A 26,633-nucleotide genomic window follows, 5' to 3' on the forward strand; every position below is an offset into this window, starting at 1 on the left:
TGCTTATGAGTGTAAATATGACATAACTGGAATATGTTTTATGCTAGATATGCCATGTAACATATCTCTGCAAAGGTTATGATCTACTGAATATATTTATCCTATTAGTATGCATGTATCATTTTTTTATTCAAAGTTATGAATATTGGCTATGTACTTGTTTGATTTTAAGTAGCCTCAGTGAAGCATTTGATCAGCTTCTTGAGAAAAGACTATTCTCTGTAAGTGCCAATCAAGAAACAATTAAGCTGACAATGAACTTTGAGAGACAACAGTCCACATCTGAGCTTTCCTGGGAATGTGGCGTCGGCCTGTAAAGTTCTGAGTCATGCATGGACATGTGATTTGCCCATGTGACTCCAAAACTCCATCTTGCTGGTGGATTCTGTATAGGGTACGAGAAGGGGTTTCCACCCACAAGAGAAAGTCTATTGAACCCCCTCCATTTTGTCTTCAGCTGGCATAAAAGATAGGCATCTCCTTGGGGTGGAGAGGCTGAAAGAAACTGGAACAAAGGATAGTAAATACAGGGGTGTGAGTGATTGCTGGACCCAGAGTAGGAAGAAGTCTAGCCTGTAAAAGAGGCTTATGGGAACATCTCTGAGGGTGAGATTTACCTGCATTTAGTTTTTACTGTATTACGCTTAGGCTTGCATGTTTTATTTTATTTTGCTTGGTAATTTACTTTGTCCCATCTGTTATTACTTGGAACCACCTAAATCCTACTTATTATATTTAATAAAATCACTTTTTACTTATTAATGTATTAATACCCGGGGGGCGGGGGGAAGCAAACAGCTGTGCCTCTCAATCCATCAGTGTTACAGAGGGCAAACAATTTATGAGTTTACCCTGTATGAGCTTTATATAGGGTAAAATTGATTTATTTGGGGTTTGGACTCCACTGGGAGCTGGGTATCTGAGTGCTGGAGACAGGAGCACTTCTTAAGCTGTTTTCAGTTAAGCCTGCAGCTTGTGGGGGACGTGGTTCAGACTTGGATCTGTGTTTGCAGCAGGCAAGTGTGTCAGACTCAAACTGGAGTCCCAAGCTGGCAGGGAAAACAGGCTCAGAGGTAGTCCCAGCACATCAAGTGGCAGTCCCAAGGGGGTTTCTGTGATCCAACCCTTCACAAGTGGTACTTTTGAAAATTTGGAGCCCAATTTTTCCTGCATCAACTACACCTTTGATGAGGGTCTGTCTTTAATTCAGGGCTACTTGTAAAAACTGAAGGACATGAGATACTAGCACTTCCAGAAGAGATGGGAAACCTTAGGGAATTTCTTTGTCGTGCTATTACACACAAGCTTACCACTACAGCACCTTAATGGCACAAAGAAACTTCCTAGTGACAAGGGGAGTGCCATTACTCTTCACTTCACTCTCTATCGTTGACTGTACCAGGGCAACAAATTCATTCTCTTCTCTGCTCCTGCCTTCACCTACTACATCCTCCACACAAAAGGCAAGCCATAGGTAGAGTGCAAATTACATATTTTAAAATCTCTGTTGGACTCTCTTTGTACCATTTATTCCCAATACCAGTCTTTTTGGCAGACATGTCCCTGTCAGACCTATGGTCTCCTTTGCCTCCACCATTCAGTGATTTTCTTTGGACACATACTATTCTCAGTCACACAAGATAAAGGAAGCATATTGTGGCAAAAACTTTGAATGTAGAACAGGCTGGTGGTGACTGAAAACTACCACTATCTGAGGGCTCTTTGGTGACCATGGTTTGGTAGTCTCCCGCAAGTTCCTTATGAGGAGGGGTCAACTTCGCAAACAGCACCACTACAGCTGTCACTAATTTATCAGTAAGTCTCATACCCTTACTAGCAGTTTATGAGATCAGGGGGTGTCATAAACAGAGAGTTAAGGGTTAATGTTTCCTTTACCTGTAAGAGGTTAACAAACTGTAAACCTGGAATACCTGACCAGAGGACCAATCAGAAGACAAGATACTTTCAAATCTTGGTGGAGGGAAGTCTTTGTTTGTGTATTCTTTTCTTTGTCTGTTGTTCTCTCTGGGTTCTGAGAGTGACCACACGTACCTACAGGCTCTCTAATTTTTTGTTCAAATTTAGTAAGTACAAAAAAGTAGAAAGGCGGTTTATCTTTTAATTGTTTTTTTATTTGCACATGTGTATCTCGGTGAATTATGTGTATTGGTTGAATATTAAATTTGTATTTCTGCTGGGGAGGTTCTACTAAGCTGATTATAAGTGAAAGCCTGTAATATTCCATCTGATTTACAGAATACTCCTTCTTCTTTTTAAACAGTTTCCTTTTTTAAAGACGTGTGTCTGATTGTATTCCTTGGTGCTCAAGAATTCTGGTGTTCTGACACAGGGATTGGTGAGAAGGAGAGGGGGGAAGTAGTGCGTGTGTTGTGTGATTCCGTGAGCTTGTCGTTGTGGTGTGCGCTCGGTGAGGGGGGGGGAGGCCGGGGAAAGGTGGTGTGTGGGATCGTCTGGTATGTGATCACAGGATTTTCGCAGTTGTAACCAGGATGCAGCTAGGAGAGGCACCGGTGAGGGAAAGGGTTTACTTTCCTTGTGTTAAGATCCAGGGGGTCTGGGTCTTGGGGGTCCCCGGGGAAGGTTTGGGGGGGACCAGAGTGTATCAGGCACTCCAGGTCCTGATTGGTGGAAGCTATCAGATCTAAGCTGGTAATTAAGCTTAGAGGAATTCATATTGGTACCCCATTTTTTTGGACTCCAAGGTTCAGATTGGGGGATTATGCCATTACAGGGGGAAAAACAGATCTTTAAAACCAAATAACTCTTTCAGCCTTGGAGGTGGTTTCTCCAGTATAGGAATCAGACACATTGCAGGGCTACATGGGAAATAATGTACTTCCACTTCCTGAGGCTGTAACCTGTAGATAAACAGAACATCTCAGTCTCCACAGCTAGAAAGTCCAACATCTTTCATGCACTCTAAATTCACAAAAATATTTCAGTTCTGGCAGCGTTCAGCTAGGGTTTGGTGAAGAACATGCTTGCTTTTGTTTTATTTTAGGGGGAAAAGTGGCAAAAATAGTGAAAGTTTATAAAGCAACCTTTTCTAGATATTTCACTGGACCTGTTTAAATTAGAAAGAAGAGCTTCTTTATGACAGGCAGTAGGCATGGGCAAGGCAGGTGTGTTTCATTCTTGGTGAGAAATTATTCTGCTCTCATATTTCACCAGGTTATTTTGTCATTCCCTTGACATCCTCAAGATCATACACACGCAAAAGACAAAAACTTAATACTCAAACTAAAGCATTCATGAAGTCCAGAGACCAATAAGATCAGCAGTGTGCAGGTACTAGGCATAGTCAAAGGAATGGCTGAGATTGCAAAGTGATATTATGCACTCACAGTGCATGCCTTCTCCGCGAGCTCAAAGACTTTTACAAGCATTAAATGAAGCCTGACATCACACTAGTAAGGCACGTAAGTACAACGATCTCCACTTTTACAATGGGGGAACTGAGGCACAGAAAGATTAAATGACTTGTCAAAGGTCACATAAGAATCTAATGGGAAAGTCAGGAATAAAACCAAAATTTCTTGGCTTCCAATTCTATGCTTTATTAACCACAAAATCAAATCTATTAGTTTTGCAGATTACCACAGGCCTATCAGCAAACATTTATCAACCAAGATTTGGGGGTGGTATAGAATGCCATTCAGTAGGAACAAGAGCCTAAACTAAAGGTTCCTCTTCCCCTGTTCCTCCCGCTTTCTCCCCAGCCCCGTCCAGGATTCCGAGACCTAGACAACTAGACCTCTGGTAATTTTGGGAATATGCAACATGGTGAAATCTGTTTTTTGTCTCAGGAAATCTGTGGGATAAAGTTTAACAGACTGATTTTCATGTGAATCTGAAGGGAGCAGGACAGGGGGAGAAAATCTGACTGACTATTTACACAGATCTGAGTTTATGTTCCTAGAGCTCAGAACAGATGATGATGTGCCATTGCTAATCCAATTAATCTAAAATAGCATTTAATAAAAACCAACCAACCCACATCCACCAAATAACAATGCCCAACAGCTTCAATGGGAAGCTTGGAGTTAGCTTATAAGATGGGAATGCTAAATGAGGTAAAGAAAAAACACTGATAAGCCACCACTCTTTTTCAGCTCTTGCTTGAAGATACTATTATAATGGGCCAAAACAAAACGCTCTCAGCCCAGCTGAGTTTCCAGTGACTAGATTGGCAGATACAGAAACCTGTTCGGCCAGCTTACATGTTCACCAGCGAGACATATGGAAATGTTTAAATTTATATTTGTATTAAACAGTTCTAGTCACACTAATCAGATTTCTTTTCATACACTTTATAGGCTCCCTCCCTGAGCTCTCCTTTATTTCTTGATCACAGTCTTCCTTAAAAGACCCCAGTATATCAAAACTTATAAACACAATAAAGGCAGGAGAAACAACGTGGGTGAGGTAATATCTTTTAGTGGACTAACTTCAATATTGGTGAAAGTGACAAGCCTGAAGAAGAGCTCTGTTTATCTTGAAAGCTTGACTCTTTCATAAATAGAAGTTGGTCCAATAAAAGTTATTACCTCACACACCTAGTGTCTCTCATATCCTGGGACCAATATGGCTACAATAACACTGCAAACAAAGAAGGCACCCAGACAGCAATATTACTTCAGTTATCAGCAGATCCCATCATTATATAGTAACTCAGTTAAGCAGTTCAGTAACAAATATTTCCTCCTCCTTCCCACAAACACAAGAATGACAGCATGTGATTCATTCAGCCCATTCTTCTTACATGTTACTTGAGATAAAGCAGTTTGGTACTGAAAGTGAATGATTGTATAACATTTTACACAAATTCAGGCAAGAAAACTTTGTATGTTTTCTTATCCTTTTAGGTATACAGTATCTCCCTGTGTACCAGAATCACAACATTTACCCTGGGATGAGTTATTTTTTTAATCGGTAAATAAAATATCTTCATTTCCTCCCATCCCATCACTGTGTTAAAAAGCATTGATGGCATGTAGATCGTGTGCTGGGGCAGGTAAATTTTTCACTATCATTTTGCAGGTTAATTATGTATCATTGCATACCCCCTCCTCCCCCCAAAAAAGTTAAAAGGACAGTTATGGTTATAAACTCAATCACTCATTCAGATTAGGAAATGCCAGAATTCAGGCTGCCCATGCAATGTTAATTCATCCCTTTTATGTATATGCGTTACATTTATACTCTTTAATTACACGATTACATGCTATTTTTCCGCAGGAAAAGGCACTGAATGGACAGTGTTCTAGAGATGAATCAGGGGTGTGCACTAAATGAGGCTGTTATTTGGATCCCTACCTTGTTTGTTGCAGAATTGGTAAGTTACATGGTGAATGAAGCAAGGGATTACAGGAAAACTAAGGACTGTCCCATAGTTAAAAGCAGCTGTATGATGCGCTAGAGAACTAGATTCTATCCTGCCTCTGCCACAGAGTTCCTATATTATGTTGGACAAACCACAAACCAAAATTTTCACATTTGCTTATTAATTGCGTGTTCCAATTTTCTGGGTACTCAGTGTGAGATACATGAGGTCAGACATGCAGGTATGCTGGAGCACTCACAATGGCATTCTTTAAGAAAAATCAATCTCCAGGCATCTCAAATAGGGCACCTAGAACTAATGGGCACTTTTGACCTTGCTCTCTCTGTGCCTCAATTCCCCACCTGGAAAATGGAGATAATACTGCTTAATCTCACAGGAATATTCTGAAGATAAATGCATTAATGTTTGTGAAGCACGCAGATACTATGGTAGGAACCCTAAAGAAAGACACAGGAGGACATTAATAATTTTGTATTCAATGTAAGCTTTCGATTGTGTGCATTAAATAAGGCCTGTGAGCAATGAGGAGAATAAAAAGATAAAATACAGAATAATTCCCATTCACTTAATGAGTCAGGGGTCCTGCGGAAAAAATAGTACATAAACTATCTCATAATGCAAACACAAAGCAGAAGGGGGAGTGAATTAAGCTTGCACAGGTACCTTCATTCTGGCATTTCCTAACTTTTGAGTGCTTGACTTTGCAACTTTAACAATGCTCTTTTAATATAGTTTTTTTTGTTGTTGTAATTTCCTAGGCTTTTAAAAAAAGAAAACAGAGACAAATTCTATCACATGGAACTATCCTGACACTCACATAGATCATCAGGAGGATTGGAATCTTTAGATCCACTACATAGACCTCTGCCATTTGAGCTAATGTAGTTACTGACAACAGTAGTACTTTATCTTCTTTAGGGACTAGTGCTAGAAGGTGATGAGAAACGCAACTTGCAAGTAGGTTTTGCAGATACTTGCTGACAGCAGCAGAAGGGTAACACTCAGGAGTCTTTGGAATCTCTACCTATAGCATGGCAACAGTGATGTTTGTGAAACATAAGCAAAGCCCAATCCTGCCAATTGAAGTTCACAGCAAAATTCAAAAAGTCTCCAATCATGCAGGATCGGGTCCCTTAAATTAATATTTGGGAGATTAAAGCCATTATTTAGGGGCTATTATTATTTACTTATATACAAGGGAAATTTTGGCCTAATTTCCATTTATATTAGTAGTAATAATTGTGGAAGCAAGAGAAATCGGTAGCAGAACCCAAATTAAACAAAAAAAATTGAGACAGCAGCCAAGTGGGAAAAAAATAACACCCTTGATCCAGCAGTTCAAACATTAATACAAGTATTTATTCTTCTTTGCTTTATATTAGCCATTATTGGAAAGTGACCCATACCACCTCCATTCACTTGGTCATTTCTTTGAAGAGAGTCATATCACTTCCTGTGACACCGTGATGCATTAAATAATTTGGCACTGCAATGGGTTTATTACCACTAAAAATGGGCCAAGTTCTACAGTCCTTACTCAGGTAAAACTCCTCAAGAGACTTAAATGAACATTTTGCCTGAAAAAAAACTTTCAGACTGGCCCATTACTTCAGAGAAACCTAGAAGCTAGAGATGGAAGAGACCTATTAGATTATCCTTCATCTCTTTATTTATAATGATGTATGCAGTTACATGTGACAATTTAAGTATATAAAATTTCAGTATATATTCAAACAATAGTTTCTGAATTTCTTATGTAAGTGACTATGCTCTCATTTCTCTGTATCTCAAGAGCAAAGCTGCATCTGCAAGTACCTCATTAGAGAGAAGCCAGAGAAGTGATATATTGCAGCTATTTTATTTTTGGAATCCTCACTGTAAATAAAACCCATTTCCAAAGATATACCATGGATACAGAATATTTGCTAACAGAGCCAATGCCTTATGTAACAGAAGTAGTACTGTTTAGGACTGCTTTAACATACAAAAACACAACCACCACATTAGTTTACAATGCTACAAAGAGGTAACAAGAAGTGAGAATTTCATTACCAGAAAGCTATTGATAACCCAAAAAAGGAAGTTTTAATTCATTACCTAATTTTATTTAATTCAGACTAGGTAATCTTAGCTGATACTCACTGTGTACAGAAATGTCCAGTCTTGTCTAAACAACAAAAAGCAGATGCATGATGAGGTGCTGAAGACAGCTCTCTGCCAGACCCAAACCAGCAGGCCAGTTGGAGGACCCTTTACTTATCTTCCATTTAATATAAAAGTTCTTGCTTATGATTGACACGTGGCAGAGAAAACAAATTCCAGAATTCAGTCTCAACTTGCTTGCTGAAGACAGAGTAACTGTTACCTTTTGGAAAAATGTTAACAGAGATGATCACTAAAACACGCACACTCACTTAGAGCAGCTGTAAAATTCCACTCTCCTTTTCCTGGATTCAGATTCCAAACCTCATTTGTCTCTCTAATCTGCCAGGGGCAGTTCTGTTTCTGGTCAAACTAGCTCTGTGTATGTGCGTCTTCCCTCCCTTCCCGGCTTTCTCTCTCTCACACGCCACACACACCCTCCCTCTGTAAACTGAGCTCCACGTCAGAGGAATGTGTGTAAAGCAAAAGACAAAGTAATGCCTCTGCCCACAGAATTTTCTAGGGTTAAAGTCACAAATGCAACATATCTACAGTGAATGGTTTATGGTTACAGGATAGTAAAGTCAACATGCTACCCACAAGAGCTCTTTGGGTAGAGGGGATCTACCCCATAGGCTGGTGTTTCCTGCTTGAAAAAAAATATATTTTCTTTACTCAATATTTCAGTGTAACATTCACAGTTTATTCTGAGCGAAATAAAATCTAATAGACATAAAAGGTGTTTCTCAAGCTAAGTGTATTTTAATTTTATGACAATGTCAGTATAAGACAGGAAGGAGAACTTCACATAATAAAAATCTACTGAAACAATGTATACTACCAACTATTATCAGTCATGGGAAAATATAGCAAACTGCAATTATCTTGAAGGATCTTCTTGGATAGGTGGGGGAAATAGAAAGAGAACGTGTGTGCGTGCACTTCTGTGTGTTATTTTAAAGCTTCATTCTTCTCTAACATCAGTGATTCTTCAGGCTGTTTTACATATGTCCAGAGGGAATTACATATGCTTTTTCCCCTACAGCTAATGTCTAATGTACATTAAAGACCACAGAAAGAAAATTGTTTTACTACTGATTGCTACCAATGCTGTGTTTTAAATTCCTTCCTCACCTTATTTCTGCTCTGTTTTAGCATTATGATGAGCCTTTGCATGATGAGTGATGATATATACACATGTGCTGAAATCAATAGTTCAGGGTGTAGCTTGGGGCTGAATTCTGTATCTCAGCGTTTTGTCAAGTTCATTATCACCTCAATTATTTAAAAAGCTTGTGTGCACATAGATTTATTTCAGAAACCTCCCTCTGTGTCCAACACATGTTAGTGCTGCCTTCCCATTTCCTGTCATGTCTCAATTTAGGACTCAGTTATGGTAGTTAACCACAGCCTTATAGTGGAGGCTCCACTGGGAACTCTGGGAGCAGTGACGTAGCCAGGTTTTAAGTGTAGGGGAAGCAAACATAAAAAAGGTGCCCCCTTGGCTCCTCCCCTGGCCACACCCCCTTGGCTCCTCCCATTTCTCCCCCAGATTAACCCCGAGGCTAGCTCAGGACTCCTGTGGGCTTCCCAGGGGTGCGGATACCCCCCCCCCCGTCTCCAGGAGAGTCTCTCCAGCCCAGTGCACTCTGCAGGTGTCCCCCACCGGGCTGTGCCATCTGGCCCCCCCACCCCAGGCTCCTGTGTCGCACCAGGGTCCCCCGTCCAGGCAGCACGGCTTGCGCCCCTGCCCTGCGGGCCCAACCCCGGGGAGCCCCTTGCCTGGACCCCCCAATGCAAGGCACCAGACCCCCTGCTCACTTTCCGCCCTGCGCTGCTGCCTGTCCCCGGCCTGCTCCCTGCGCTTGGTGTGCTCGACGTGGGACTCACCAGCCAGGCAGCCTTAAAGGTGCAGGGGCCCTTTTGCCTCCCTCTGCCGCATTAGCAAGGGGCGGGAAGCGCTTGGCCGCCAAGCCCTGAGTCGCTGCCACAGAAGGTGGCTGCAGCGATGTTGGGGCCGCACTGAGCATGGGGCACAGTGGCCAAGGAGCCAGTCCCCTTGCTCCTCCGGCCGTGCCTGTTGCACCCCCCCCCCGGCTCCTCCGACCATGCTGCCGCCAGCGCCGGCCTGGCAGGCGCCACTTCCCTGCCAGCCCCACCCCTCACTGCTCTTCTGGCCGTGCTGCCGCCAGTGCCGGCCCGGCAGGCGCCACTTTTTGAAAATGTGCTGAGGGGAAGCGGCTGCTTCCCCTGAACCCCGCTAGCTACACTACGGTCTGGGAGGCACTGAGACTAGAGATCTGAGGAATGCAGGTGCAACACCACCCTTTTAAAGAATGCAGCTTCCGTGTTCACTCACCAAGCTCAGCTGGCCAGGGAAGAGACAGGGTTGGGAGAGAGACTCACTTTGGAAGAACCTAGCATCAACAATCTTTAGTCTTTATATTCAAAGGAGAACAAGAACTAAAATACACACACATACATATACATATACACACACTATATATATGACACAGACACACACACGACCCTGCTCCTGGCACTGTCTCCCATCCTTATGCATCCATACAGAAGGCACTACTTTGTCCTCAGAAAGATCTTCTTTTACTTGCTTGTAAAGCAGCACACACATTTATGCTTAAAATAATAAAAGCAGCACTGAGACACCTAGGCCCCAGGGTTTTAGAACCACATGTTGAGATGGTGCTGAAACCATGGTTAAAGCCAACTTCTGAAGTGAAATGTGGGTTCACTCACACCCAAAAGGAACTGCAGGAAGAGGCACTGGTGATTCAGCAGGTGGCACTCTTAGCTCCAAGTCAGTTCTGACGAAGCCCCCCAGCACGTTATGGGGCACTGTGCTGCTCGAGGTTCCATCTTTTGAATAAGACTGAAAACAAATCTAACAACAACATGTAGTAAAAGATGCAATTGTGCTTTTTGTAAGGGTAGAGGGATTAACTGTTATTTGCCAGTCAAACGCCGTCTAGCATAATTATGTCCTCTTCACATCACTTCCATTGATGTTTCAGATGGAAGAAGGTGCTCCTTCCTGTCCTAAACTGAAATACAATGGAGATGTGCACTATGGAATGTTTGCTGAGTTTCACCACAGAGAAAAAGCCGCATTTCAGTGGTAGGTTAAGTAAGCCCACTAGATGGTTTGTATATCATTACATTTGTAGAAGCATTTGTGGTATACACAGAATTAGAAATGCTATATAAACATAAGATTATCATAGAATCATCTAGTCCAGTCCCCTGTACTGACACAGGACCAAGTAAGCCTAGACCACCTCTGACAGGGATTTGTCCAACCTGTTCTTAAAAATCTCCTATGATAGGGATTCCACAACCTCCACTGAAAGCCTATTCCAGACCTTAACTACTGTTAGCCCCGGTCTACACTACGAGGATAGGTCAAATTTAGCCGTGTTAAGTCAATTTTATAAGCAACATGTCTACACAACCAGCACCACTCTATCTATGTAAATGGCTCTTAAAATTAACTGCTGTACTCCTCCCCGGTGAGGGGAGCACTAAAATCAACCTTGCTGGGTCAAATTTGGGGTAGTGCAGATGCAATTTGACAGAATTGGCCCCTGGGAGCTATCCCAAAGTGCTCCAATGTGACTGCTCTGGACAGCACTTTCAACTCCAATGCACTAGCCAGTCAGGTGACCAGATGTCCTGATTTTATAGGGACAGTCCTGATTTTTGGGTCTTTTTCTTAAATAGGAGCCTATTACCCCCAACCCCCATCCCAATTTTTCACACTTGCTATCTGGTCACCCTACTCGTCAGGTACACAGGAAAAGGCCTGGGAAATTTGAATTTCATTTCCTGTTTGGTCAGCGTGGCAAGCTCAGCAACACAGATGACCATGCAGTCCCAGAATAGGAAATAAGCTCCAGCATGGACCGAACAGGAGACACTGGATCTGATTGCTGTATGGGGAGAAGAATCTGTGCAGGCAGAACTCCAATCAGAAAGAAGAAATGCTAAATATATATGCCAAAAAGTCATACAAGCCATGATGGAGAGAGGCTACAACAGGGACACACAGCAGTACCATGCGAAAGTTAAGGAGCTCAGGCAAACCTAACAAAAGACAAAGGAGGCAAACAATCGCTCTGGGTCAGAGCCCCATACAAGCCACTTCTATGATCAGCTGCATGGCATTCTAGGGGGGGATCCTACCACTACCCCACTGCTGTCCTTGGACACCTGCAAGGGGGAGTCTCACAAAACAGGGAGCAGGATTTTGTGGATGAGGAGAAGGAGGAGGAAGAGAATGCACAGCAGACAAGCGGTGAATCCATTCTCCCTGGCAGCCAGGACCTTTTCATCACCCTGGAGCCAACTCTCCCAAGGCGGGTTCCTGGATGCTGAAGCCGGAGAAGGCACCTCTGGTGAGTGCACATTTGTAACTATGCTACAGGATTTAAAAGCAATTGTGTTTAATATTTGATTTACCCTGAAGAATTGGGATGCATTTGTGGCCAGTACAGCTACTAGAAAAGTCTGTTAACGTATCTGGGGATGGAGTGGGAATCCTCCAGGAACATCTCCATGAAGCACTCCTGGAGGTACTCCAAAAGCCTTTGCAGAAGGTTTCTGGGGAGGACTGCCTTATTTCGTCCTCCATAGTAGGACACTTTACCACGCCAAGCCAGTAGCAAGTAGTCTGGAATCACTGCAGCACAAAGCATGGCAGCGAATGGTCCTGGGTTTTGGTTACATTCAAGCAACATTCAATCTATCTTTCTGTGTTAGCCTCAGGAGACAGTGATATCATTCATCATCACCTGGTTGAAATAGGGGAATTTTTGTAAGGGAATAGCAAAAGGACCCCGTTTATGCTCGGCTGTTTGCACTTGGCTAAAAGGGATCATCCCAAAGAACAGCCACGCGGTGGGATAGAGGGAGGAGTGCACTGCATATTCACTCAAAACCACAGCCCTTCCTTTTAAATGGCAAACCTAACCAGCATTGCTTGCTATGGGAAAGGAGGGCGCTGCAGTTTGAAACCGTTCCCACATGTGATGAAGGTGGAGGAAGCCAACCCCGCATACCCTTTGGCTTACCATGGCTTCCTGGAAACCAAATTCTGTTGCCCAGCCGTGCGTGATGTGTCACCATACCAGCAGGCGCTCAATATAGAAGGCAAAATACAACCTTGTACCTAAAGCACTGTGCTGTCTACTGTGAATTGCTTGATTCACTGTGAAAAGAGTCTCCCTTTTGTTTTCAGAAATGTAGCATCTTAAATTTTACTCTCCCTTTTTATGCCCGCGCAGGTGCAAATGGTATTATGCTCTCCCTATCATCTCTGTCCCTGAGGTTATTGCAGATTAGAAGGCCAAAAAAAAAAAAAAAAATGCACTCGCAATGACATGTTTACCAAGCTTATGCAGTCCTCCTGCACTGACAGGGCATAGCTGAATGGAGGCATTCAGTGACAAGAGGCAAGGAAAGCATTAAGTGAACACGATCAGACGACGCAGGAGGTGATGCCGAGGCTAACGGGGGAGCAAACAGACATGATCAGGTGTCTGGTGGTGCTGCAGGAAAGGCAACAAGAGCACAAACCACTGCTGCATCCACTGTATAACCGCCTGCCCTCCTCCCCCAAGTTCCACTTCCTCCTCACACAGATGCACAAGAACGGGGGTGGGGGGGCAGGAGGGGAGGCTCCAGGCACCCAGCCACTCCACTCCAGAGGATGGCCCAAGCAACAGAAGGCTGTCAAGTATCAGAGGGTAGCCGTGACAGAAGGTTGTTATTCAAATAATTTTGATTTGTAGTGTGGCTACAATAAGCAATGTGGCCTTGTCCTTCCCTCCTCCCCTACCCCTCCTGGGCTACCTTGCCAGGTATCTAACTTTTAAAATAAAATAAAGAATGCATGGTTTCAAAACAATAGTGACCTTATTTCCTTTGCCAGCTGTGAGCGGGGGTGGGGGGTGGTTGGCTTACAGGGAATTAAAATCAACAAAGGGTGCAGGTTTGCATCAAGAAGAAACACACACAATTGTCACACCGTAGCCTGGCCAGTCATTAAACTGGTTTTCAAAGCCTCTCTGATGTGCAGCGCGCCTAGCTGTGTTCTTCTAATCGCCCTGGTGTCTGGCTTCTCAAAATCAGCTGCCAGCCGATTTGCCTCAACCTCCTACCCCGCCATAAATGTCTCCCCCTACTCTCACAGATATTATGGTGCATACAGCAAGCAGCAATAACAATGGGAATATTGGTTGCGCTCAGGTCTAACCTAGTCAGCAAACAGCGCCAGCGAGCTTTTAAACATCCAAAGGCACATTCTACCACCATTCTGTACTTGCTCAGCCTATAGTTGAACTGTTCCTCACTACTGTCCAGGCTGACTGTGTATAGCTTCATGAGCCATGGAAGCAAGGATAACTATTGTCATTTCAACATACCCAACAGTAATTTTCTGGTCTGGGAAGTAAGTCCCTTCTTACAGCTGCTCGAACAGCCTGGAGTTCCTCAAGATGTGAGCGTCATGCACCTTTCCTCGCCATCCCACACTGATATCGGTGAAACGTCCCTTGTGATCCACCAATGCTTGCAGCACTACTGAGAAGTACCCCTTGCAGTTTATGTACTGGTTGGCAAGGTGGTCCAGTGCCAAGATATGCGTTCCATCTATTGCCCCCCCTTTGTCCCCGCACAGTTAGCGAACGCCATTGCAGCAAAGCCATCAACTATTACCTGCACATTTCCCAGAGTCACTACCCTTGTTAGCAGAAGGTCAGTGAATGCACTGGCTACTTGGATCACAGAAGCCCCCACAGTAGATTTTCCCACTCCACATTGATTCCCGACAGACCGGTAGCAGTCAGGCGTTGCAAGCTTCCACAGGGCTATTGCCACTTGCTTCTCAGCTGCCAGGGTAGTTCTCATCTTGGTATTCCTGCATTTCAGGGTGGGGGAAAGCAACTCACAACGTTCAAGAAAGTGGCCTTACGCATGCGGAAGTTTCACAGCCACTGGGAATCATCCCATACCTGCAACACTATGCAGTCCCACCAGTATGTGCTTGTTTGTCGGGCCCAGAATCAGCGTTCCACTGTATCAACCTGCCCCACTGCCACCACGATGTCCGAATTCGACACAGATCTTCCTGAAAGCACGGAATGTGGCATGTCCTCCTCACAACCATCCTGGTGCTGGCGGCTCCTAGCTAGGATCTGCACATACTGCAGGATAATGCGCGAGGTATTTACAATGCTCACAACAGCAGCGCTGAGCTGAGCGGGCACCATGCTTGCCATGCTATGGTGTCTGCATGGGTAACTCTGTCTGCCGTTGCTTTTACGGAGAGAGAAAGACGGAGGGAGGGGAGACTGACAACATGTACCTAAAACCACCTGCTACAATGTTTTCGCCCCATAAGGCATTGGGAGCTTAACCCAGAATTCGAATGGGCAGCGGAGACTGTGGGATAGCTACTCATAGTGCACTGTTCCTTGAGTCAATGCTAGACACAGTATAGAGGACGCACTCCACTGATCATGCACTTAGTGGGGACACACACAATCGACTGTATAAAATTGCTTTCTGAAGATCAACTTCTATAAAATCGACCTAATTTCATAGTGTAGATATACCCTTATCGTTAAAAAGGTATATCTAGGGACTGTGATATATATTAACCTCTGTTCAATTATTTGGTTTGGTTATTTTCATTCAGAATTTAGATATGTTTTGGAGACTTGTAATTATAGACAATATAGGCTGTGATTTTGTGTGCACTCAAGTGGGGCACCATAGCGCAGGTCTTCTGCCTAGAGAAATTCCCTTTAACAGGAATTCTGTGCATGTACACCACACAGAAATGAGTCTTTATTCTGAGGGGCTGCATTAAGTTGCTCAATCTTCACCCAGATTAGTACACAGAGTAAAAAAAAAAATCTTCAATATTTCTCTGTGTACCATCTTTCTAATGTGGAATTTTGTCTGGAATAGCTTGTGTAAAAAGTTGAGACTTTTACAGTAGTTGATCTTCAGATAACAGCGACGGCCCTGAGTCAACGTACCCCACCACGGTATATTTATCCAGCTGCTGTTACCTCTACCTCTTGGTGCTGCTAAGTAGTTAGCAATTTCCTTTGACAAGGGCTTCTTTCGATAATTTAGTTTTGTTTCAGTATATAATTTGTGCTCATCTCAACTCCTGAATTAGTTAATAACGAATAGCCAACAATTTTTGAAGTCTTGTCAAAATAAACTGAACTGGTTTGCACATGCTAAAGAACTCTGATGTCTACATATTTAAGTCCTTTTACATTTTTTCCATCTTTATGAATGCAGATCTCAGGCTGAAGGCATTTGAAGAAATGACCATATTTTCTTAACTTAAAAATCCCTCCATCTATTACATCAAAGAAATAAAACACTCATTACCACATTCGTTTTTTATTTTCTACAACGCTAAAAGGAAAGCTAAAAAGCTTTGAACCATATGTGGTAGTGATAAATTGCAAAATCAGGAAATAAATTTATAAATCTAAATTACATTCATGTTCAACATCTAATCATCACAGGCAAAGTAGTTACAATAAAATATTTCCAGAAACTATTTCTAAAATTATTTTCTTCGTTAAAATGTGTGGGGTAGACAGAACACAGCATGATGTAGTATAAGTAGGCTTGGCAGAATCTGTTGGTTTTTTTAATAATTTTGATGGATAATATCAATGCTTATTGTTAAGAATTTTTATATTTTTATTGATTTAGATTTTCACAATGTGCAAAATTATGGCCGCGGTCAGACAATTATATAATGACAGTAGATGTTGAGATTCAAAGAGTTGAAGCTTTATAACCATTAAAACACAATTGTTAATATCATATGTCAAAATATAAAGAGTCAATATCCTTAAACTAAATTAAGTTCTCAAACAGTATTTCTTACTTTGTCTAGCTGCAAATTTTGATAATCATTTATAGAAATATTTTTTCATCCATTTGTGTGTCTATGGTGAAACTGATATTTACCAACAAAAATCTAGTCCTTTGAAGTCTAGATATAATGCTTTTATCAGCATTATTAAGGATGGCCTTAAAAAAAACAAAAACCACCATTCAGTATGGCTATCCCAAATTCATGTCAATAAAATCTTTCTACCCCCTCACATTCTTTCTGACCCTATAATTTTCATTGTTATATATAACCTCTGAGGGGGAGTGTGGATATGTACGTTATGTAAATTGTACACACATAAAAATCCTGTGAAAACATATCCTAGAGTGAAAGTCAATCTAGTGGTCTGCTGCTCACCAAGGTAAAGATGGACCCTACCGATAAATCTATGCAGCAAAGAATAATCCATGGCACTAAGATTCAGAGCCCAGGTCAACTGCCTTGACCTCATGCTGCAGGGCTAAAAATAGCAGTGTAGACAGTCACTCTTGGGCTGGAGCCTAGATTCTGAAATCTAGGGATCAGGAGACCAGGCTCCAGCCTGAGAGGGAACAGCAACACTGCTATTTTTAGCCCAGCAGCCCAAGCCTTGCAAGCCGGAGGCAATTGACCCAGCCTCTCAGACTAGGCACCAGGTTTCTGTAGAGAGAGATTTCAGAGTGGTAGCCGTGTTAGTCTGTATTAGTTCGTCTCCTCGTTGTTTTTGTTGAGAGAGAGGCTCCATCCTTGCCTGCACCCATCTGGAAGGAAAAGAGCTTCCCATCTCTCTGAAGAACAGAAAACTGGTATCCATCTTTACTGGCTCCTAGTGCTGGAGTCAGGGATGTTACCTCTGTGATTGCTGTAGCTGAGTTGCTGCTATTGTATTTTGGCTAAAGCTGAGAGCAGGATTGAAATAGACTCTTCATATAAACTATTTAAAAAAAAATGTAAACAAATCATCATGATCATGTAATTCCTTCTCCCTCCCCTCAGCTCCCTCTAGTGCTCCCTAGCATGGACTGCATTCTTTCCTGATCTATTCACTTTGCATTAAATATAACTGCAGAAGAGAAGGAGACGTTGATCTTTCTAAAAAGAGTTCCAATTCCCGGTATGAATCCAGAGCTCGCTCCATCAGTTGGGTTCCTCTTCATTTCTGCAGCAGACCCATACTTACATGAGCAGTGTGAGCACCATTGGCTCAAAGAAAACAAAAAAAAAAAAAACCACCCCACAATCAGAAACACTGTACTAAAACAAGACATTTGTTGCAAACATCTCTCCAAGGGAAAGAACACACACAACAGATGATAGTCATGTTGCTTAATGCACTACTGGAGGATGCTCAGATACTATAGAGATTAATATGGTATAAGAAGCCATATAGAATAAAACAGAGACTGGTCTAGGCAGCAGTAGCTGCAGACATGATCAACAGCCTTGTCTCAGGGCTTTAAACAGTGTTGGGGAAGGGGCCAGAGGCGATATGGAGTTCTGTCCCCAACCACGAGTAGTCTTCTTGGAGCACATCATCCATACTGACTTCAGTCCCAACACTCACTCACCTGCACTGGGCCTTCTCTCCACATAAGTGCAGCACTATCATACTGTATTAAAATGATATAAACTTCTAAAAAAAATTCAACTAAACAACTCCTTCCCCACCTCCCCCATCCCCACAGTAAAAATGAGAGGTAAAGCAAGCAGAACTTTTTCCTCTAATAAAAATGTTTTAATAATATCTTGTACTTCAAAACTAAGTCGAGCACATGAAATAGAAATACAGGATTAAACTTAATCATATCCGCTCTGAAAAAATTCACTTACAAGATACACTGGGACACAGAGAGAATGTAATAACTTCTACTTGGCTTCTCAATACCATTATAATCATAACTCTACTTCCCATTTTATGAGTGGAGAGAAAGATTAGACTGGAGGTATACACGAACATAATTCTACAATGTGAACTTTTATCCAGAGACTTATTTGAAAAGAATGGTGGTAAAATCAGCAACATGCCAAAGAGATGAATAGGTATATTTTTACATTTCAGCATCCCAACCTGTTCAAACTGCACCTGACCCAAGTCCATACTTCAAACCACTAACTGAACATCAGTTTCCTAAAAATATCTTGTCATACTACTCAGAACATTTAAAAAGAAATGTGAAGAAGGACGCCAAAAAGTTAAAGAAAAGAGCAGTTTAAAAGGGGCTTTGTTGAAGATCTAAAATGCAAGCTATCTTGACAGATGCCCTCTAACACAGGTCAGAACTTACTGTATTTCAACAATGGAAAAAAAATACAAAGAGAAAAGCATTGCCCGGTGTGCTGAAAGATAATCCTAGGTAACGGTATTAACAAATGATGATTATACAGTGCATAGTGACATTATTCTCCAATATCCCATATTTGGAAACAGACAAAGAATGTAAATAGTGTCTGGTTTCTTCAAAATTAGTTGCTTGTCCCTAGTTTCAGCAGAACATTGATGATTCTTTTATTAATATCAGACACAAGAGTAAAGTGCTTATATCATCAGAAGTGTATGAATATTTGTTTTCATCCAGTTATGACTGTTTTGAGCCCAAATGCAATATTCTCTCTGAGCAATTTCCATTCTAAGCATCTTTACACAGTGCTTTCTAAAAAAAAAAAAAAAAAAAAGCTGTGGAAAATGGGAAACCCCTACACACACAGAGAGAATCAGACTCTTTCATACAGAATGCCCTGTGTTTCTACTGTGCCTTCCATCACACGATCAAGATATTTTACAAACAGAACAAAATTAAGTCTCACAAAATTCCTGTGAGATAAATATTATTATATCCATTTTACAAGGAAACTGAGACAAAGAGAACACACACACACACTCCCTTCCACCAAGGCCTGATGACAACAAGAAATACGGGTACTTCAATATCTGTAAAAATGAAGCCCTAGTATCTCAAGTTGCCCACCTAAAAAACAATGGCCATTTTTTAAAACTGACTTGCTCAAAGTCAAACAGAAAACCTGTGACAAAAACAGAACCTACATCTGCTGATTCTGAGCCCTGTCCTTTACTCACTAGAGTCTTATGATCAAAAAGGACTAAATTAAGCTATTTAATCTGTATAGTGTTCAAAAACTTGCAAGTAGTGTCAAAACCTCAAAACTTGCAAGTAGTGTCAAAATTTCCCTAGGAACATGGTCTTATTGTAATGATTAATGTAAATAGGACCTTGACCAATAGATGGTACTGTAAATTTATTTCAGGGTTAAGTTGTTCTCATCTTGTCAGATTCAACAATGTAACATACTTGGGGGAGAAGGGTTAGCAGCCAGGAAGTTCAGTCCTGACTGTGTGTGCTGGAGTGTTCCAATAAATCCCATGATTCTACAACAGTATTACAATGGGTAGCAGCAGCTTCAAGATAGTAAAAGCACTTTTGCCTAGGAAGGAATTTACCAGTCATACAGATGAGACTGGTATCCTGTGAGAACTTGAAAGACTTTAAGCTATTGCTCTCTACGAATGAACGGACCGATGAGAAAGCAGCATGGTACCTACCAGTGCTTTTCAGTGGTGATGTCAAATCACTTTACCAGCAGCATCCCAGCATGGATCGTGGTTCTTATAGACAATTATGCAGAAATACCAGAAGGAATGGCAAGTCATTACACTGTAACCTTTCACCTCCATTACTGCTGGAAGTGAGGCGGGTGCATAACCTGTTTTGTGTGAAGCACAGTGCAAGAGCTCTGCTAATAAAAGAACATTAACTCCTACTTCTGTATATCTGGATTTACTTTCATAAGAGACTACATAATTCTTGATTTAGTCACAGAATACAGTGCTTTATTTACAGCACAGGTAGTGGCAATACAACCTTACCTATCTATGTGCCTCAGTCTTGTTGAGAGGATCATTTCAGAAGATTCACCTCTGCTTACAGTCCCACTACTTACAGTGTTTTTCTTGATGTGGACATTTGCCATTAGGAACTAGACTAAGATCATCAAATCGATTTCACATTGGCCCCTGAGCCATCAGATGGAAACAACTATTAAAATCGCTACTAAATTAATTCAGATTCAGCTTGGGACCTTAAGGCAAGAAGATTTGTATTCCATTATCAAGCCTCCAAAACATTAAGTCCCCATCCTGCCGTCAATTGGTCATGTGTGTGTATTTTGGTAATTATAACCAAAACATTTCTGTAGCTGTGATATTACAAACATAGGCAACAACTGCTGACAGAAGAACAGTGGTTTGAAAGCTGGTAGAATCTGGCTAGATCACAACATGAGAGCAAGATTACTGTCAGATACTCTTCCTTGTAACTTACCAAGGGAAAACAGAAAGACAGGGATGCAGAAAGGAACCAGGGTGGATAAATATATCAATGATTTAAAAACAAAACCATTTTTTTTTTTATAAAATGCTTTTAAATGGAAAAAATCTAAAAATAGTTTTAGATAAGATACATCATAGCTCGAAGATATATCATGGAATAGGGATTATAAACTAATTCTATAGTACGAGACAATATATTCATGTAATGTTTAAGAAAAGTTCATGGATTAGAGACCCAATCTTATGAGGCTCCAGGGACTTCTGCATAGATTATTTAGGTTAATCTTTCTATCTATACAATAGGACTCAGTGCTCAGTCTAGGAGATACCATCAGAAATGCTTAGTTTTGCAGTTCTCTAACTGTGGATTTGTGTCTCCAGAGATAACATGCTTGTTAACAGCAAAAATGTTTTTACATAAAAACAAACAAACATATAGAGGTGAGAAATAACAGACCTCAAACCTACTGTCCCTCTGCAAATTTGTGTACACAGAGTCAATCCCTTAGCTCTCTCTAAAGTGTAAAGTTCAATGAATAGAAGATTGTTGGGGGCAGAATAGATCTGGACAAGGAGAAATGTCTGGAGATAAATGTGAGAAGGGAGGGACAGGCAGTAGAAACAATAAGTGAAACTGTCTGAGCAGCATATTCCAGAATTCCTGAGGTCTTTCTGAGTGTAGCCTTCATTGATTTGAGATCTGCCATACCATTCTCTCACTAGAAGGGAAAACATATAAAGGCAGAAGGCTGTAAAAGAGACCCAGTTTGGGAATATTTTAATGAAGTTCCTCTATCTGTGGGTAAGATAGGCATGCATGCAAAATGCAAACAGTGCAACAAAGAATGAATGCCCTGTATGAAACACCATCATGAGAAGTACTCCTTCTCAACAGGCAGCTGCATTGAAGATGATGAAAGGAATACGTCTGAACATGCAGGAACTTCGGTTGGTAAACTTTTTTATTTCATACTTCTTTCTTAAGGACTGTTGTCTTCCTTCTGGACTAGTCTTGAATTCTCAAGTTTGAGCAAAAAAAATACAGTTGTTACTCTATGGTACTATCATTTTAGATGCAGTTATGATAAAAAAAAATAAATATCTGAAATAGGCAGATCTTCCTTTTACAATTTCACCTTTAAAGTGGTATTCAGTATCAGTGAATGCAACGAGTAATACTAAATAAGCAGTATGGTAATAATAATAATTAAATAACTGCGTTAGAAGCAGATTACAAAAAGAGGTAACTGATGACAAAATTGCCCAGTTTGTTTATGCAACAAACTCTCCATATGGTTGAAAACCCATACTTCATTAACTTGGTTCAGTCATTAAGACCAGGATACAGTCTACCCAACAGAGCAGATGTCACAGGCAAATTGCTGGATAAAGTGTATGAAACAGAAATTCAGCAGCGTGCAAAAGGTCTACAGGGTGAAATTGTTAACCTGAGTCTTGATGGGTGGACCAAAGTCCACAATGATCCTGTTGTATGCACTTGTGTGACAAGAGAGGAAGGGACTATCTTCCTTACAGAAAGATTTGATACATAAGGAAATGCACACACAGCAGAACACTTACAAGAAGTAGCAGTAAAAGCTGTAACAAACTGAAAAATTCAAATGTCTAGTATGCAGCTTGGTCACAGACAATGGTGCAAATGTATTCAAGATTAGAAGAAATTTAGAAGAGAGTCCCAAGCTAATAACATACAGTTGCAGTGCTCATTTGATACATCTCCTAGCCAAAGACTTCGGTGTTCCAGAAATAAAGGCGAATGTTGTTATGGAAGTATTTTGTAATTTCAAGAACCACTTTGCAGCAGCTGCTCCGAAAAAAGTGGGGGTAACCAAGCTAACTCTCCCACAAAATGTGCAATGGAACTCAGTAGTGGGCTGTTTTGAGCACTATATCATGAACTGGCCTAATCTGATGACAGTTTGTGAACAAAAATAATGGAAAAAAAATAGATGGCACTGTCACAGCCAAGTTCCAACACTGGACTTAAGAGAAATGCTGAACATGGGCCGAGCACCCTGAAGCCCATTTCTGTAGCCTTGAACAAAATGCAGGGAAACAGCTGTTTTATTGCTGACGCCGCTGAAATTTGGAAGGACCTGAGTGAGATCTTAAAAAGAGAAATATGCAATGAGAGTTAAATTACAAATATTGAAAAACGAATGGGACAAGCACTCTCTCTTTTTCTTGCAAATATTCTCAATACTTGGTACCAGGGTCAAAACCTTAACTGCTGAAGAAGAGGAGTTGGCTATGACATAGATATCCAGCAATCATCCCTCCATAATGCCAACTATAACAAACTTCAGAGCTAAGGGTGAACCGTTCAAGAAATGTGTGTTTGCTGATGATGTTTTAAAGAAAGTCACTTAGGCACTTGGATTCAGAGGCTGTTGAAGTGATAATCTCACTTTTGGCAGCAGTAGCTTCTTCTGCCGATGTTGAAAGAATATTTTCTTCCTTTGGACAAATTCATTCCAAACTGAGAAATCGTTTGGGACCTGAAAAAGCAAGAAAGCTTGTTTTTCTTTTCCAGATTATGAACAAACAGGAAAATGAAGATGAAGATGACCGAGCTAACTGCAGAAGCCAATATTTTAAGTTTCTCGTGTTGACCTGGCTGACATAGTTTAATTTTTGTTGTTTTTTTAAAATATTTCATTTAATTATTTTAGTTAACAGGTTTCTTTTTGTTAAAATTGATTTAAAAAACGTGAATGTTTAACTAAATTCAAATGCTTGTTTTGTTAAAATATTATGTTTGTTGCTGAAGAAAAAAATCCAGAATACATAATGTTGTTTTAGTTAAATAAAACAATTTAAATGTTTGTCTGGTGATGTTCTCCTCCTAATACAACATGGCAAGAAAAATTCTCCAAATATTAATGATTAATCTGTTGAATTGGAGATATTTATGAAGTCATTGGGAGGTGAACTATCTGCTTCAATTACCTCTGGTAAATTAAATAACCAAACAATCATTCATTTTCTGATATAGCTGTAAAACTAAATCAGAAAAGTTTTCAAAATAAATCACTTAAAAATGTATAGTGTGTACCTTCTAAAAATGAAACCTACCTCTCTCTCCGAGTTGTGAAGAATATGTATTAAAGGTTATAACAACCAACAAGAATGCACTTTTATGTAGAAATCCATGATTAAATTGAGTCTTCCTGACTTGTGATTTAACAAATCTACCCTGAAAGGAACAATGGCATAACTTAACCCATAGTGCACCTATGCATAATTTGAATGAAATATCAGCGTTTGACCATCTTCAGATATAGTAGCAACACTTTCTAATAGTATTATCTTATCTGAAAATTGACGTAAACTACACAAGTGGTTTTAAAACCAAATGACTTAATTTTTTCCTACACAGAAAAAATTTCATGTATTTATTAGCATTAGAAGAATTACTTAATAAAAGGCCAGAAAAAATTATAATTCTCTAGTCCGACTCATGCAGATCACAAGCCATCTAGGCAGAAATTAATGAAGCAAGCCCAGCAACTTGTGGAACTAGAGTATCTCTTTTAAAAAGACATCCAATCCAGACTTAAAGACTTCAAGTGATGGAATACATTATCCCTTGATAAACTAACTTCTTCAACAGTTAAATTACCTTCACTATTAAACATCTGTGCCTTACTTCCTTTTTGAATTTTTCAAGCTTCAACTTCCAGACATTGGATCTTATTAAGCCTTTGCAAGTTAAACTGGAGAGCCCTAAAATATCAGACATCTTATCCTTGCATAGATACTTCTAGATTGTGATCAAGTCACCTCAATTCTCTCTTCAAGAAGCTAAATACACCAACTCCCTTAAATCTCTCATTGCCAGATGCATTTTCCAGATCTCAAATCAGAAACCTCTTCAATTTTTCAAGCATGTCCACCAAAACAAGACACCGTGTTCCAGTAGTAGTCTCACCAATGTTTTAAACAAAGATAGTAATCCTCCCTGCTTCTACTAGATATTCCAGTTTACACATCCAATGACAACATTACTGAGCTGAGAGCCAACCTCTGCAGAATTCCACTCGTTGATGGTTCTCCAATCACATTTTCAGAACTATCAGCAAGTTTTTCATTCATTTGTGTTTTTATTTTTTAAATCACAATGCCCTGCACTACTACTTTACAGGAGTCTAAGTATATTACATCGCAGTTGGCTTTATTAACCAAATCTGTGATCTCAAAGACAATCAAATTCATTTGATGAGACCTATAGTCTATGAAATCATGTTGAATGACACTTATATTTCCATCCCTTAATTCTTTGATAGAAATATTTAATCAAACACTTCTGCCTTTAGTGCATCATTGACAATTTTAGTGTCTTCATCTAGTGATGAATCTATACTATTGGTAGTGTTTCTTTTGTTCTTGAGATTTTAAAATTCCTTATTGGCCTTACTCCTACTGAAAATAAAATTTCATTGGTACCTTTATCCTTCCTTATCAGTTGTATGCTTGCTTCTTTTTTTTTTTTTTAAGGTTCTGATGTATATTCATCGCCATATATTGATGGCTACTTTCAAGTCCCTTCTTAATCAGGATGGAATTATTTTGTTTTGCTTAAGCAGCTTTTGGTAGTATTCAGCTTCATACTGTTTTATGCAGTCATTTAGTATTTTAAAAAACCATCAGGCATTGATGAGTTCCACCAAAAGTCTAGTGGTGATATGACAATGTGTTGTGCAGAAGTTAAGGTTTTATTCAGTTTTTCATGCTTTCAGCCATCAGAAGAGGGGAAACAACATGTCACTCTCATTAAATCTTTTCCAGACATCCTAAGAGTAGTGCCAATGGACTCTGGAGGATACCGTAACCAGCCCTCTTTAGCTTAGAGGACAACCAACCCCAATAAGGGACAACAGAATAAGTAAAAATGGGAAAGAATCTATCACCACCTAAGAGACTCTTCATATAACCGCTTAGTATTTAACTGCTTCCCAGGTAAATTAGATCTGCCCACAGATGTTCCCAATGGACTTCATGGAGTTTTCGGCTTTTCTCCCTGCCCTGGTAAAGAAGATTCTGTTACCATATGCATGCTTTTATTGATCATCTCTTCCCTCTTTCATCAATCATTCTAGTTTTAGAAGGAAAAATTTTCAGAAAGCATGCCCTAAAAGTGATTCATTCTAGGTTAGCCTGACTTCCGGGAAATCATTCTGTAGCCTAACCTCTTCGACCAAAATGTGTTGTTATCTTCCCTCACACATTTTACCCTGGACTGTGTGAGATGCTTTGTCCTAGAAGAGTCCAAGTCTCTCAGTTTGCCACATCTGCAATTGTATTTAGAGTCATGACCTATTTTTAACGGCTGGGGAGGAGGGGGATGGAGGTGTCAAATAATTTAACACACAATTTGTGAGATAGATTTTCATTCACAGACCTGAATCTTACTTAATTCATTTGCTAGAAAGTTGACACTGACCAGAGAAAGATATTACATAATACATGATGTATACATCTACCATTTGCTATTTAATCAAAATAATCTGTATACACTATTACATGACCACAATCATCACCTACTAAATACAATTTAGTACCTAGTTACCACAAATAGAGCAAACACCAGATATCCCAGAGAACTTCCCCTGTACCCCAAAACAATAATAATCAGCCAGTTAATGACTGACATTGTTGGCTACCATCTTGCTTTTTCTTACTTGCAGAAGAATAGCAATAGAGGCTTGACTTTGACACCAGAACTGTAGAAAAGGAAAGTATGTGATGATTAAGTGTATGGCAGCAGATCAAAGCAGTACAGCTATGCTTACTGCCAAAAAAGATAAGAACAATTCAGAAGTAGGGGCTAGAAA

General features: G+C 40.6%; 1 protein-coding gene across 3 annotated transcripts in view; it reads right to left on the reverse strand.

The window, feature by feature from the left end:
• CAB39L (calcium binding protein 39 like) overlaps positions 1–26,633 on the reverse strand; it is a 104,195-nt gene that overhangs the window by 69,496 nt on the left and 8,066 nt on the right. Inside the window, exons 1-2 of one of the 3 annotated variants that reach the window (XM_032788814.2) lie at positions 7,832–7,919; positions 7,508–7,730 (exon numbers count right to left, since the gene is read on the reverse strand). The exons of 1 other annotated variant lie outside the window; for it this stretch is intronic. The gene's annotated coding sequence lies outside the window, so the exon portion shown is untranslated. Of the gene's footprint in view, positions 1–7,507; positions 7,731–7,831; positions 7,920–26,633 lie in introns of those variants that run through there. One more of the 3 variants, XM_032788813.2, reaches the window with a different exon arrangement.

Source organism: Chelonoidis abingdonii, chromosome 1 (assembly GCF_003597395.2).
Source record: "Chelonoidis abingdonii isolate Lonesome George chromosome 1, CheloAbing_2.0, whole genome shotgun sequence".
NCBI classification, from domain to species: domain Eukaryota; kingdom Metazoa; phylum Chordata; order Testudines; family Testudinidae; genus Chelonoidis; species Chelonoidis abingdonii.